Genomic DNA, 16,586 nt, shown 5'->3' on the forward strand with positions numbered 1-16,586 from the left:
GGGGCAGGCGCGCCCTAGGCTTTGACGTGCCACTGACACTGCAGGGTCACCCGGGGGCAGGCTGAGGGACAAGCCCGGCATGACAGCACTGGAGGAGATGAGCCGCGGGTAGGTCGGCAAGAAGCACCAACAAAGGTGACAGACCCTAAGGGCCGCACGCTCGGATGAACGGGACCTCACCGGGGGATGAGTTTCAGGCGCGCTTCGCTTAGAAGATGGCACTGCACTTGGCTTTTTATGGATGTAGACACTTGGAGTGGAAAAGCAGAGAGTGGGGGATGAGACTGAGGATGAGTGGGTGCAGGGAGGCTCAAAGGGGTGGGAAGAGCCGAGTGACACTCAGAGGGTGCCGTGAGGACCTAGCTCGAGCCCCGACATCACGCAAGGTGGGGAAACCTGCAGGAGCATCTTGTGTTTGGGTGATGGAGGCCCTTGAAAAACGGAGCCTTTGGGAGGTTTTGCAGAAGGTGGCTTTTGAATCCTCCTTCTCAGGAGTAAAGTGAATGTAGGAGATCAGAAATGTGGCTCTGGGGGGAGGGGCAGCTCAGGGGTGGAGTGTGTGCTTAGCGCGCCCGACGTCCTGCGCTCAATCCCTAGGACCTCCAAAAAAAAAAAAAAAAAAAAAACAGGTGTTGTGAAAGAACGGAGAGAAGTAAAAAGTCTGTTCACTCAATATTCCAGTTATCCTAGAAGAAGGGAGTGATGTTAATGAAGTGCTTACTATGGGCCAAGCTGTATATTCTGTTTTTCATCTTTTAAAAATCCTCATAAAAGCCTATTGAGGGAGTTACCACCTCCACTTCACAGAGGAAAGACTGACACACAGGCTACGTTCACAAAGCTCTCAAGTCCCAGAGGCGGGGTCAAGACCGAGGCCTGTCTGAACTCAAGGTGTATGACTTTCCATCTCCAGAACTAGCGTGAGGGGCTTAAAAAAGCCCACGTGGACGCCACAACAAAGTGGGACACGAGCTGTGCTCGCATAAGCCCGTGCCTACGTGTGGTGACAAAATGAGACCAATTTCCACACCAAACCTCAGCTACTCAATTTTCTTTTTAAAAAGTTTTGCAAGCAAGTCTTTGCGTCCGTTTGCTCTGACAGAGTCCCTGTAAACTCAGCGATGACATTTTACAGGAGACACATTTATCAGGATAACTGAATATCCTTTGAATTAATCAGGTGAAACCATTGTGCTTAAGGGGAGAGCGGTCTGGAAGCAGTAACCTCACTGCCTGCATCTTCTGCCTGCCTGTTGGAGCACGTCGCTTTGGGGTGTCCGGCTTGTGCAGGACTTACCGACTGCCGTTTTGGGGGGCATGGTTCAGGCTCGGGTGGACACCAACCCAGGCTGGGCCGCTGACGTTTGTCCTCAGCAATCTGGAACTGGGACCTAGAGCCACCCGGTGAGTTTGTCCAGAGAGCAGGGGCGGGTGAATTCCATCCTAGGAGCTGAAGCAGAGAAAACCTGCCCTGTTTGCTGAGAGCAGATGTGTGTGTAGGCGAAGAGAGAGAGAAACACGGGTCCGAAGCTCTGAGAGCTTTGCTGCTTTGGGTTCCAGCACCTTCCTGCGGCTCCATGAAATATCATTCTTTCTTATAAAACCTTTATTGCTTAAATTAGCTCAAGTTGGTTCTGAGACGGGAGGGAGGGGGCAGGGCGCAGCCATTAAAGGAATGGCACAGCCATTAGCACCAAGGTGGCGGAAGGGTCAGCTCCCAGTAGTCCTTGAGCATCAGCGCACACTCACTGGATACAGCAGCTGCCAAAGTGACACTCCCACAGGTGCCAGCGCAGTTTCCAGGCTGCCCACGGAAGGTCAAAAGGTGAGTGACGGCCCATCCTGGGCTCCCAGCCCTGCCCAAAGCAGTGGGAACAGTCCTCCCACTTGTCAGCATATGACGTCACCGAGCCCAGAAAAACTACCCACCCCATGCCTCATGGTCGATCTCATTTTTCCTAGCAGACCCCCATCCTCTGAGGCCACAGCTGCTCTCCCGTCTAAGACAGACCATGTGCTGTCTATGGAGTATGTATCTCTCTGAATGAAACTTTTACCCAGCTGTGGCTCGCTCTTGAGTTCTTTCCTGCATGAAGCCAAGGACTGACACCTGGTGGGGCCCAGGACTAGCCTGGAACCTGGGGCACGGCCATCCTCTCGCCCCACGTGTTTTCCTGTATCATCTTCACTGAACTTGCCACCACATGGTCTCTATGAAGAACACACATCATAGTAAGACTGGCTTAGAGTACAGCAGCCTGGCCCCGGGTCACAAGAGCCCCAGACAGGTCACGGAGTCGGAAGCAGTGTGGTGGCACCTTCCTGGGCACCAGGCGAGGCCACACGTGCACCCGGGCTCCGTCCTGTTCCCACACCGACTACTGGAGCTCCGGAGCAAGGTGTAGCCCGGGGAAGCGTTCCTCACCACCTCATGTCAGCCTTGACGTGACGGGCTGCTCCACGTGGGAGGTCTGGAGGTAATGACCTGCTATTTTTGTTGTGACAAATTACCATGTTGGAAACAGTAGAGGACAGTCAGAGGGTAACCAGGCACCCGCTGAAGGATGGAGGAGCCCGGGCGGGGACCGCAGCGCGGCAGCCTGATGCTCACGGATGCAGCGGCAGTCACGTCCCAGGATGCCATCTTTTCCTGTGATGCCCGCACACGGACAGCTGGGTTCTCACACGCCCAGAAAATACTGTTCTGGATGTGGAAGGCTTTCCTTTGGCAAACTCGAGAATGAAGTATCAGCATAGAAACAGGGGCAGCAAACCACTTCTGTTTCCAGAATGATTCCAACTGTGTTCTCTGAACACATGAAGAAAAAACAATTAAGCTTTGAAACGGGTAACACTGTGCATGTTTGATGATTCATGTTGTGCTTAGAGTGTAAGCTGGCCACCGCCTCTCACCTCACTCCCTGGGGGTAAGAGATGGAGGCAATTGTGCAAACGCTTGGAGGCTCTGCAGCCAGGAGCAGGCAGTGAAACATACTGAAATAAGAATTGGAATTAAGTTTCCTTGGTCACACATTGTAAAAAATTGATGATGATTCTGTCAGAAGCAGACACTGAAAATTCTTTGATGTATAATAAATGCTTGTCACTAAGTGTGAAGAGCCACAGAGTGCAAACAAGTTAGTATTTCGCAGAGATGAGGATGAATGCTGGGCGTAGCCCCTGTTCACGTGCCTTGTCAATGCGTGGGCTTCCTGACTTGTGCTTATTTAGCTCATGTGAACGGGGATGGATGGCTACTTTCCTCGGTTGAAGTAAATGGCCTTTGGCTTCACTTGGCTGTTGCAGGAGGCACCCCGGGACCACACTGATTATCTGGGGCTGACTTAGACTCTGTTGCATGCTGCCTGCTTTGTGCTAAGAGGTTCTGCAAATTCCCCGTGTCAGAGGAGTCAAAGTGAGCTTCTGGTTTTCGTCCTGTCTTGTGTGTGGCGGGGCCAGGAGTCAGGGTGTAGGGAAGGGCAGCTTCGCAGGCCCTGGGCACGTGGGGAGCCACTTCCCAGAACCCGGGCGAGCTGAGGTCCTAGAGTGGCCGGCAGGGTGCTTGTCACAATTGCTTTTCTTCTCTCATGTTTCTGGTACATTTGAGGAAAAGAATGCGTTCCACTGGGTACCCGCTTAAACATCAGATTCCTGTTTTCCTAGACTGCCTCTTATCTAGGGTGGGTGTTAAGCTAGCTGTTAAGTGCAGTTCGAGTCGTACAAGTGCTGTACTTTGGTGAATATTCACGACCTTGGAAGACGTAGAAGGACCCACTCGTTCCTGTGGAGACTGGAACAGAACTGGGAGACGGAACTACTTGTTACTCAGGGACAGATTTTTTAAAGTTCAAAAGAAATTTTTTTTTTAATTGAAGTACAGTCAGTTACAACGTGTCAGTTTCTGGTGTACAGCACAGTGTCCTGTCATGCATGGACACACATATATTTGTTGTCATATTCTTTTTTATTAAAGGCTATTACAGGGTATCGAGGCCGCCTCTCGCTCCCTCCTCTTCGGAGACAGCCCGCACTCTTGTCTGTGGAGTGTGTACCTACTTTTACTCTAATCTGAGCACCCAACCCCGACACCTCGTGGCCTTTCTCTTGCCTTTTGAAACAGCCTACACTCTATGCAGTATGTATCTCTCTAAATAAATCTACCTTTACTTAAAAAAAGAAAAAAAAAGAGTTATTACAAGATATTGAATATAGTTCCCTGTGCTATAGAGAAGAAATCTGTTCTTTATCTATTTTTATATATAGTGGTTAACATTTGCAGATCGCCAACTCCCAAATTTATCCCTTCCCGTCCCCATTCCCTCAGGGACAGACTTTTTAAAATTGCTAACTGTATCAATGTCTATCTAAAAAAAATAACTTTTTACATTAAAAGCTCAATTTTTATAGTTAAATTACACATTCCCAACCATACTGAATACACAAGCATACCTCCCTTCATGGCATTTATTTTATTGCGCTTAGCAGACACTGCAATTACAAACTGAAAGTCTGTTGACCTTGAAACCTGAAAAAGTCTGTCAACTCTCCATCGAGCAAGTCTCTTGGTGCTGTTTTTCCAACAGTAGTGGCTCTCCCTGCGTCCCATTTTGGTCACTCTCACCGTGTTTCAAGCTCTTCCAGGTTCTCTTGTCTTTTATGGGGACCTGTGGTCAGTGACCTTTGATGTCACCACTACAGCTCACTCAAGGCTCAGGTGCTGGTTGGCCCTGCTTAGCAAGAAAACAGTTTTCAATTAAGGTGTGTGCTGTTTAAAGACATAATGCTCTTGCCCATCTACTAGACGACAGGGCAGTGCCTGCAGGTGGTTACACGTCACTGAGCTCGGTGTCTTCATCTGTAGAAGAGGAGGAACCGTCCACATGCCTCAGGGTGTCTGGGGCCTCAACTGATATAATGCACGTCGAGGACCTGGCTCGTGGTTATTCAATAAAGGCTGGTTTTGTTTTCCGTTTTACTATTTAATCAATACTTATTGAGGGACCAGTTCATGCTCAGTATTGTCCTGTAGAATCTGAGGTTTCTGATGTGCAAAGTACTCCTTACCTGTCAGGGGTCAGCTTATCAATGTCACATATTAGACAGTGAACAGTCCAGTGTAACAGGCATTTTCATGCAGCCTTATGGCTCAGAATATGTGTTACTACTGTTAAAAAAAGGAAAGAAAAGAAGTCAGGGAAGGCTTTGCAGTGGTAGTAGATCTTGAGTTAACAGACACTTCGTTCTTCGTGCTACTCACAAGAAACAGACCATTTTAAAAGCACAGCCCTAGAATTTGCAAATCAACTCCCAAAGTCAACCCTTCAGCTGATCAATTCAAACCCAGTGGGAGACCATATTTTTTGGAGGGGTGGACATTAGCTCAGTTTATTTATTTATTGTTAGGTTTTCGTTTTTGGTTTTTTTAATGGAAGAACCAGAGATTGAACCCAGGACCCCCGTGCAAGCTAAGCACGTGCTCTACCACTGAGCTGTACCCTCCCTGACGACTGACTGCATGCTTGAGTTGTGCTTTATGTTAATGTGTTAGTGGGCTTCGTAGGATATTTTACAGTCTATGTCATTTCAGAAAGTTGTTAACTGTCAAAAGTCAAAATGGAAACTTTTTACCGTGTCCTAAATTTACGATTCTGGGCAGGGCTGAGTAATGGTTCCCATGCAAATCGCCTCCCCTGATAATCTCCTCAGTGGAGATTCCTTCGAGGAGAGAGACCAGCACCAGAGCAGCCGTTTAAGCTGTTTCAACCTTTCAACCTGCTTCCATGCCTTCGTCTTTAATTCCAAATCATTTTCTTTCTTTCCTGAGGCCAAAATGAGTCTTTGAACTTGGCAGTCTTTAATCAGAAGATTCATTATTCTAGAAACAGGTCTAATCTTACGATTAAAATGAGTCAGGCTGCACACATTTCATTTATTTTTTTCTCTAAGACCCAGAAACAGGAGTTAGAACCCATCAAAAGTTTGCTTCCTGTAACAAATACGGAGGCCAGCTCCGGTGAGCCCTGCAGCTGTCAGAGGGATTCCAGAACTAATGGATTTCTGCATTAAGCTTTTCTTTTTTTTTAGATACAGAAGGATTCCAGGGGAACTTCAGAATTCTGCTATTCTAAAGGCTCCTGTCTCTCGACTCCTTGTTGTTCTGAAGTTTTAAAAGTCGTGTCTGTTTTACCTGGTGGCTGACCCAAGCAAACACAAACACAAAGAACTAAAAGCAGAGGCCCATTACCTGACGGCCGCGTTTACTTCATGTGATGTGGGAACCTGCTGTTGTTCTAGGCCTTTCCCTTCTAAATAGGTTCTTTTGAAGCATGAAATTGAGTTCACAGTACACTAAATGCTGGTGGCCTAGAATCTGAGGACACCGCCCTAGATGAGCCCAGAGAGTCCTGTCCAGACGTTTCTGAAGGAGATGCAGTCCCTGTGCTTAGACAGCAGAAACCCAGGCCAGGGTTGACATTCACACTAGTTGGCAGTGAAGGCGCCTCAGAGCTTCCCACCGTTAAGGCCGGGGGTTTGGATGGAGCACAAGAGCGAGAGTGGAGTTGGGTGGGGAGCTCAGGGGCAGAGCACATGCATGAGGTCCTGGTCCTCCATTAGCAAAAGTGAAATAAATAAACCTAATTACCTCCCCACACATAAAACAAATTTGGAAAACAAAAAAACAAGAGCGAGAGTGAAGGCAGGGACACTGCTTGGCCCAAAGTCTCAAACGTGTCAGTACTGCAGATTTTAGGGTTCCCAACTTAAGATCAAGAAGACTTTCCACCGAAGACATCTGTTTCAGGTTATTTCATTCAACATATTATTCAGCATATTTAGAAAATTACGGTTCTTGAATGAGCTGATTTTTAAGGGGAAAAATCATGCAACAAAATAGATGTAGTGTGACTGTTTTGTGGAAAATAAACATATATTTATGTTTTTACTATTTATTTTAAATATTTTATATGCAATTTTATATGTATGTATGTAAAATACTTGTATTTCTCTGTGTGTACATGTGTATGCATATATGAAAGAGGCGGGATAGAGATATTATTTGTGCCTTATTTTTTCCTGAGCAAACTTTCTGCTATTGTTAAAGATACAGATATTTACATATGAGTCTAACTCCATAAGTGTGTCCCAAGCATCGTGTGACATTCCCTGGGCTACAAAAGAGGCCTTAAGTTGCCCAGATGGTGCTCCTCTCTGCCTTCAACAGAGGCTGCAACGAGCCATAGTGGGTTCCTGTTTCTCAGCGCAACTGGTTCTGACTTGTGTAAAATGTGGACATCACCCCACCCCAGACCTTACTTACTGGTAGTGTGAGACGGGCCCTTTCCTCCTGGGGCCCCCAGTGCTCACCAGCTACAAGGATGTCGGGACTTGAGCGTTTCATGTTTGGCCATGGACTTAGGTAAAACTAGGTGGCATCCGTGGGGTCAAATCCTCCCCGAACAGCATCTTGTACTCCCCACAGATTTACTAGCTCACCTGGGATGGGTGAGTTAGCAGCAACAGCTTTGTGTACCAACTAGCACAGATCACTCATCTTCATTCTGGCTTATTCAGTGTTAGAATTGGGGAAGGCTGTGAGGTAGTGGGACCACTCAGTTCAAATCACCAAGAGGTCTGGCAAGGTGATTCATTCATAATCATTCTCCCCCTAGTTTTTCCACGCAACACCTTATAACATAGCTTTGGATGACTGACATCGCTAATGCACTCTTGTCCTGATGGTATCTGCTCAGAGAGTCTTTAACGTACAGCTGTTTAATACAACTGAAGTTAACCCTCCGTTGAAACAATCAGACGGTGACGTCATGGAATCTCTCCAGGGACTCTTGCACGCCGCGCTCTTGCTTTAACGTGTTGCGTTCATTCCTCGGGCGTAGTCAGGGTTTATACGTGGCAATCACACAAGACTGGTCCACGGGGGCCCAGCAGTAACAGGTGCTAATGACTCCAGGGACTTTGCTCAGCATGAGGAGCTAATGCTCGGCTAGGATGCACGCTAGGAAGTGGCAGTGTGTGAAACTGAGATGACCCTGACCTCGTCCCCAGCCCTGCATTTCCACAGTGCTGGCTGCCCAACCCTGTAAACTGCCACGTCGTGGCTCTGCTCGTGCTCCTCCCAAGACAGCAACTGCAGTGACCTTGGTGTCTTTATGACTGTGCCTGGTAGCAGGCCTTGCATAAACTTGAACTTCCATGACGGAGCTGCTCGCATTTCGCCTTGTCCCCCTTCTCTGGAGAGACAGTCTGAGCTCTGAGTTGAGTCCTCTCGCCAGCACCCACAGGCAGGCTCCCTGCCAGCCATGCACAGTGTCACTGCTGCTTTAACTTAAACACACTGATGTGTATTTTTTGAATACTCACGTCTGGGCTTTCTAGCAAAAATCTACTTTATCTGATCATAAAAGATAAATGAGAATTCAAATAATCATCAGAGAAATAAAGGTAGAAATTTAAAACCATGAGGAATATTTTCTCTCCCCCAAGTCTTTATAACCTTATTGGTTTTGAACTACTTTTAGAATCAAATAAGAGCTAGAAAACTTCTTACAAGGAAAAAAACAAAAAAAGCACACACAGCAATTGTTCCCTACAGTTTCAGGTCGTCTTTGATGCTCTGAAATCCAAGCACGGACCAACGGAAATGCACTGGACTTACGTGAAGCTCCGTGCTTAAGACTTGCTTTTGTTTGCAGGACGTTAGCTGAGGAGGCAGGAGATGTCACAGAAAGTACATGTCCTGCAGGAACATTCCTCAGGACGTGGGGTCACTGGTGCCAAAGAGGACTGATGTTTCATGATGAGAAATACATGCAGGGACCCAGACCCAGATTTGAGGTGAGTATGTTATTTCCTGATTCGGGGCAAATATTGTAGCTATTGGCCTTGGCGATTTATTTGCTGAATTGAGGCAGTGATGTGTCACTGATGAACCACAGTATGGGTGATTAACTGAACACTTACAGAATGTTCTAGATTCTCCTCCCCTGGTCTGTTAACACACAGTGGATCCAGCCTGTCTTCCTCTATGAGTGCTGATTTCCCTAAACTTGTCTTAAGATATTTTAATTTCACGTCCTCCAAAATTCAACCTTCCAAGTTTAGGATGAGAACACGCTTTGGTTAGGTGGAGGAGAGAGAAGTTTTCACTCCTTATTCCCTCTCCTTCCCACATCCTTAGAGCAGGACCTAGAGTAAGAGCTTGGGGGACTGTGAGAAGACCACAGGCTTTAACCCCAGAAGGAATTACTTTTTTTTTGTATTGAAATACAGTCAGTTTCCAATGTTGTGTTAATTTCAGGTGTACAGCATAGTGATTCAGTTATACATACATATGTGTTCATTTTCAGATTCTTTTTCATTATAGGTTATTGCAAGATACTGAATATAGTTCCCTGTGCTGTACAGTAGATACTTATTGTTTACCAATTTTATATATAGTGGCGTGTATCTGCAAATTTCAAACTCCTAATTCATCCCTCCAGCCTCCCTTTTCCCCCTGGTAACCGGAAGTTTGACTTCTATGTCTTTGAGTCTGTTTCTGTTTTGTAAATATGTTCATTGATGTCTTTACTTTTCTAGATTCCGCATATGAGTGATATCACATGGTATTTGTCTTTCTATGTCTGACTTACTGTACTTAGTATGACAGTTTCCAGATCCATCCACGTTGCTGCAAGTGGCATTATTTATTGTTTTTTATGGCTGAGTAGTATTCCATTGTATAAATGTACATACACAGCTTCTTTATCCAGTTGTCTGTCAATGGACATTTAGGCTGTTTCCATGTCCTGGCTATTGTATCCTTCTTTTTATTTGTGTAATATAGTTGGGGTTTGGGGAGGACTCTGGTAACAGTTAAAGTGACACTCAGGCAAGCTTTCACTGTCTGATGACCATTAGAGCCATTAGCTGTTTTAGGATTCTGCTCGCCCTCCTGCAGGCTTGTGCAGTCCTGCACCCCACACCCAGGTCTGTGGTCAGGGCTGTCTGCAGGACGTGATTTAGCCAGTTCATATGTGTGTTCATCCTGCAGTGCAAACCCTTCTTGCTACTGTAATAATGAAGATGTACTTCTCTGTGCCCAGAGTTAGAAGGTGTCTGAGTTTCACCTGTCCAGTAGTGGATGCTGTTTTCATAATCATAACAGTGGAAGTTGTACTGATGGGAATACAACTGAGATTATGACAATGGAAATGCTGTTAACTGTCTTATAATCAACCCTGTACTAGTCAGGGCTTCCTAGAGAAGCAGAATCAACAGGATGGACATATTTCACATATACAGGAGAGAGAGAGAGAAAGGTGAATTGATTTGCTTTGAAGAATTGGCTCACATGATTGTGGAGGGCTGGCAGTTCAGAAATCCCCAGGGCAAGCGAGCAGGCTGAAGACCCAGGGAAGATTCAAGGTTGCACTGAGTCCAAAGGAAATCTGGAGGAGAAATTTCTCTTCCTCCAAGGACCTTGGTCTTTTCTCGTCAACTGATTAGACAAGTCCCACCCCGATTATGGAAGATAATCTGCTTTACTCAAAGTCTAATGACAAATGTTCCTCTACTTAAAAACACCACCACAACATCCAGACTGGCATTTGACCAAACATCTCGGCACTGTGCCTAGGCAAGCTGACTCACAAAATTAGCCATCCCAAACCTACAGAACAAACACAGAAGATTTTGATATGGTCAAAGATAAGGAGTAAATGTTAACCACAACAACATGAAAATAAAAACCTAATGGGTAGGAACTGGGTTAGTGACAGGGTGATAGAGATGAAGGATGAAGAAACAGAAGGTTAATGAGTATAGGAAATCAATACAATAACCTACACTTGGGAAGAGAGGTGGGCGAGGAGTGTATTCATGTGAATCACGAAGTCCTGATCTTCCACAGTGAAAATCAATGTCTTACAGTGCAGGTTCATAACAAAGGTATAAGCATAAGAAATCAGACAAGCTTCTTGGATAAGTGGCAGATTTCACACGAGGACAAGGCAGGCAAAGGTGGGCTGAGGACAACTTAACAGGTCATAAGACAGTGAAGCATTCTGTGCTGTGTCAGAAGGATACAGGACAAGCTTGAAGGGGCTCCCAGTGGCTGAAGTAACGACAATTTACATGTGAAAAAATTGATGCGTAGAGTCTAACCCACTGAATCTGTGGACACGCAGGAGTTTGTAATGACACTCACAAAAGCCATGAAAATCTCATTTTTTTCATCATTAAAAACGCTATTGAACCAACTCCTCAGTCTGAAAATTGGTAATTAAATGGAAAGCAGTAAGCGATTATTCAGGAAGAATTGAATGACCCAAGACAACCCATTTTAAATGCCCCTGTTGACAAAGTAATGCTCTTTAGAAGAATTCTAATTAATAAATCTATAAGAGAGGATATCTTTTTCTTCTTTAATTCTCAGGAAATTCTTAAGTTAGAAATTGATGTTAAATCCATTACGTGAATGGTTGATGGGAAATAAATACAGATCTTGATTCCAAGAGGAGGGAAGAAGAGAAAGACAAAAAGAGAAACTGACTGAATTCAGCTACTAATTTGAAAAGTAAACCCTAATGGAGAGCCAGCAAAGATCATTTCAGGAACACAACGTAAGATGAGAAATGGCTAGTTTTCAGAATTTCACAATTAGTGCTGTACCTTCTTTTGTAAATTAAATTGACGTGATGTTCTCACCTATAATTAGGATCCAAGTGAAATCCTCTACAAACTGCCTCTCTTGGGGGCCACAATGTGTACTTTCCCTGTGAACAACCAAAAGCCAAACTTTCATTTTTAATCTTCTTCACCTGGACAACTGGTAGAAATTCAGCACTGAGGGGGTCTTAAAAGGCTCTACAGTTTTTTTTCTGGACAACATACGTGGCTAATGTTCATTGTTACGTGTGTGCAGCAAAGCACCGTAAGTAACAACTGCTACGGTTTGTTGCTGAACAGGGATTGCCTACTGATGACTTCTCAAGAAAAAAATCACATTCCCCTTTGTGGTGCAGAGTGCAGTGGGCTAAAAAAAAATTAACTCTGCACACAAATCTTATGGAGGAAAGTAAAGTGCCAGGTTCTCCAGGCGTGGATGGTGACATGGGGATAAAGGGATTTAGAAACCCAGTTCTCTCTCAGGACTGCCTGTCCCTCAACCGTATTTTCTTGTTGCAGATCCTATTTATAAAGCCAGAGATGACTATCACTTCTCTGAAGGGTCTTGCATTAACAATACAGGAGAGAATAAAAGCAAATTAATTTAAAAATACTACCCCCTTCCAAAAATGTTGCATTAGATGATTTCCAGAGAATTAGAAGCATTTAATGTTAGAAAATGCTTTAAAATAGCTGGAAAAGCACTATGTGGGGTTATGTCACTGAAGTCATCATAAATGTATTATCAATTTAACATTTATATTTAACGCTGTTGCCTGACTACAATTAATTCCATGCTGTCACATTATTATTAGTGACATTATCTCATCATCTTGGCGTTTTCAGAAAATGTTCCCAGTGGTGATATCAGTGAATAGCTTAGCATTAAGATTTCTTATCAATATTCCTTAGTTGTGCTAATTTGAATTAGAGGATTTGGTTTATCCTCAGGATAAAGGCTGAGTTATTTTATGCACTGCTATTTCAACGGACTGGGCTTTTTTCACAAATGCTGATTAGTAACCTCATTATTGAAAAAAAAAATAAAACCTCAAATTTGGTTGAAAACTTCACATGGATTCACTGTGTAACCCTGAGAAAGCTACAGGTTTAAGGGCCACACGCTCTGAGCTATATGTAAGCCAGTAATATTCTACGCTCAACTGCAATATTGTTTCCCCAGAGAAAACACTGGGCCCTCTTTGCTCATGATTTAAACAGTAGCCAAGACCTCTGACCAGGATTAAGGAGCAAATAATAAACCGTAAGTAAACAGAAAGCCTATCTCCCAATAACTGAAAGAGGGATCTACCTGGAAGGGAAACCACAGGTACCAAAGTTCAGGTATAAAAATTTTCCAAATGCCAATCCCTTTTTTGTTCCTTTTTTAACCTTTCTCTCTGTTTCCTCTGTTTACCTCTCCTCAGTTTTGTCTAAGGAACACAACCTTGTTCTCTCACTCTGCTTCATGCCCTTGTTCTCCTCACTTCAATCAAAGTTCTATAACCACATAGCTAAAAAAAATAATAAAGAACGGAAAAGTTTATACTGTAAAGCAGCAGGCCCTTGTCCCACGGCTCTTCACCCCCAGTCCCCAGAGGCAATGTCATCTAATCCTTTTGTCTTTAGACATGGTAATCACTTTCCTAATCTAATCAGGTTTCAGTGCAAATACCCCAAATCAGGTGCATTATATTTACCGTATATGTAAAAAAATGATATCACGGTCAATTAGCTGGTTTTGTATTGTGCCCTGGATAGACATTCTGGTAACTCCCAGTGCTCTCAAACTCCTGGCATTCACACCATTGTATAATTCCCTCCCCTTGAACGTGTGACTTGCATTTCTCTAATAATTAGCAATACTGAGCATCTTTTCACGTGCCTGTTGGCCATCTGGATGTCTTCTCTGGAGAAAAGTCTATTTAGGTTTTCTGCCCAGTTTTTGATTGGGCTTTTTTTTTTTTTTTTGGCTTTAAGCCGTATGAGCTGTTTGTATATTTTGGAAATTAGTTCCTTATTGGTCACGTCATTTGCAAATATTTTCTCCCATTCTGTAGGTTCTCTTTTCGTTTTGTTTATGACTTGCTTTGCTATGCAAAAACTTTTAGGTTTAATTAAGGACCATTTGTTTATTTTTGCTTTTATTTCCATTACATGAGGAGCTGGTTAAAAAAAAATATTGCTGCAATTTATGTCGAAGAGTGTTCTGCCTATATTTTCCTCTAGGAGTTTTACAGTGTCCAGTCTTACATTTAGGTCTTTAATCCATTTTGAGTTTATTTTTGTATATGGTGTTAGAGAATGCTCTGATTTCATTCTTTTACATGTAGCTGTCCAGTTTTCCCAGCACCACTTATTGAAGAGACTGTCTTTTCAATAAGACACATGTACCCCAATGTTCATAACAGCACTATTTACAATAGCCAAGACATGGAAACAACCTAAATGTCCATCGACAGATGACTGGATAAAGAAGTTGTGTGTATATTTATACAATGGAATACTACTCAGCCATAAAAAAGAATGAAATAATGCCATTTGCTGCAATATGAATGGACCTGGAGACTGTGATTCCAAGGGAAGCAAGTCAGACAGAGAAAGACAAATATTGTATGAGATCACTTACATATGGAATCTAAAAAAAATACAAATTTTTTTTTTTAATACAAATCTTATTTACAAACCAAAAACAAACTCACGGACATAGAAAATAAACTATGGTTACCAAAAGGGGTGTTCTGGAATTAATATAACATACATACATAGCATAACAAACATAACAGTTTGGAATTAACTGATACACACTACTATATATAAAATAAACAGCAAGGACCTACTGTATAGCACAGGGAACTATATTCAATTTTTTTTGTAAATAACATATAATAGAAAAGAAAAAAATATGCGTAAGTAAACGTATAACTGAATTGCTTTGCTGTACACCTGACACTAACTTTGTAAGTCAACTACACTTCAACAAAAAACAAAGGTAAAAGAAAGTTTATCTCGCTGGAAGACTCACTCGAGGGACTCTGTGTTGCCAGCTTTGATGAAGCACCTGACCACGCTGGTCCCACATGATGAGAGACTATGGATGTCTTCCTGGAGCTGAGGGCAGATGAAGCCAACAGTGAGCCATGACCCTTGTTCCCGCGGCTTCAAAGAAACGAAATCGGTCAACAATCTGAGTGAGAGGTATGTGACTCCTTCCCCAGCTGAACCACAGATGAGCTCCAGGAGTGAGCGTGGCCTTGCAGACAGCCCAGCTGAGCTGTGCCCGGACTGCAGACCCAGAGGGTCTACTGTGATACATTTGATACACTGTGTCACTTTAAAGCCATCAAACATGTGGTCATTCATTCTGCACCACCGACAACAACATGCACAGTTTCCCCGCTTCAAGGGCAGAAGAGCTGATGTAATTTGGATGCCGAAAATTTTGGAATCAGAGCCATCCCAGGAAAACTAGCCTGCCTGTGCCTTTTCTGCTGTGTGTAACCCAGACACCAACCATTTCCCCTTTGACTGTCCCTGCTGCTCTCCACACTTCTCCACTCTGCCTTACGCCCCAGCGTAAAGTCCCATGTAAGTAATGGGGGCACCAGCAAAAGATCTGTTGGCTGGGAGGAGAGTGAATCCTGTTTTCCTTTATTCCCTCCCTGACAGGTCTTAGCAGGTTAGTTGTGAGCCTCTGATGAAAATCATAACCTCTCTCAGGTGATCTTTCCAAACAACCTTCTCTTCGGGTTAGGTCACCACCCCAACCCTTAGCCCCTTAAGCCTGGGGGTGGCGACGGCCCCCTCTTTTCTAAGCTCCAACATACTATTCCATACCTCACTGCTCTCCCTAAACTCTGCTTCCTCCTTTGTTGCTTTATTAAACTAACATCAAATTATCCAATTTGAGTGCGCCATCTGTTTTCCAATAAATAATGCAAAATCCAACAATGTTTTCTGTAAGACGTGGTCCAGAATTAAAAGTGGGATGTCTGCATGTATCGATTCTGAGTTGGAAGAAGGAGCCCTAGGAGGGAAGGAAGATGAGGAGAGGCATCAGATTGTTATTCATGGTCTGTCAATGGCTTTAGAAATAAGTGTGAACAGGGCATGTCGAGGAAGGGACAGGAGATGCCTTCCTGGGGATCCCGCTTTGTAGACTGCAGGCCGCGAGTGGGGAGCGTAACAGGCTTCGGTGGTCATCCAAGCCTGTGGGAGAACACCGAATGCAGACTGGTAAGTGTTAAGAAGACAGGCTCTGCTTCTCCAGAGGCTCCAGAAGAGGAAGGTCCATCAGTCTGGACCGGCAGAGGCACAGAGCTGCACGGAGGGATTTTCATTTTTTCATTTTTTGCATTCTTTTTAATTGAAGTCTAGTCAGTTACAATGTGTTAATTTCTGGTGCACAGCATAATGCTTCAGTCAGACGTACACATAAACATATTCCTTTTCATATTCTTTTTCATTATAGGTTATTACAAGGTATTGAGTATAGTTCCCTGTGCTGTATAGTAGGACCTTGTTGTTTGTCTATTTTATATACAGTAGTTTGTATCTGTTAATCCCAGACTCCTAATTTAACCCTCCCCTCCACTTTCCATTTTGAGTCTTTTACTGTTTTGTAAATAAGATCATTTGTGGTTTTTTTTTTAGATTCCTCATATGAGTGATATCATATGGTATTTTTCTTTCCCTTCACTTAGAATGGTGATCCATAGAAGATTCTTTGATTCATTTCTTTTTTCAGAAGTTTGAAGCCAAAGTTAACATGACATTGCTGAATGCCATGGGGAGTGTCCTATTTCAGTCATGTGCAACACACAAGACGAGGCTGGGAGCCCTATGTGATTTTGAAGGACTCCGGCCTTTTAAAGTAAGTTTGCCAAAGATGGGAATGAGGGCAAGACCATCTTCAGACC

General features: G+C 44.0%; 1 long non-coding RNA gene across 1 annotated transcript; it reads left to right on the forward strand.

Moving 5' to 3' along the window:
• The first annotated feature begins 1,241 nt into the window (after positions 1-1,241).
• Positions 1,242-15,553, forward strand: LOC140699260 (uncharacterized). The gene is made up of 3 exons (XR_012077300.1): positions 1,242-1,404; positions 8,712-8,853; positions 14,715-15,553. It is a non-coding gene; the product is annotated as an uncharacterized lncRNA (long non-coding RNA).
• The last annotated feature ends 1,033 nt before the right edge of the window (positions 15,554-16,586 follow it).

The sequence above is a fragment of the Vicugna pacos genome, chromosome 11 (assembly GCF_048564905.1).
Source record: "Vicugna pacos chromosome 11, VicPac4, whole genome shotgun sequence".
NCBI lineage: Eukaryota > Metazoa > Chordata > Mammalia > Artiodactyla > Camelidae > Vicugna > Vicugna pacos.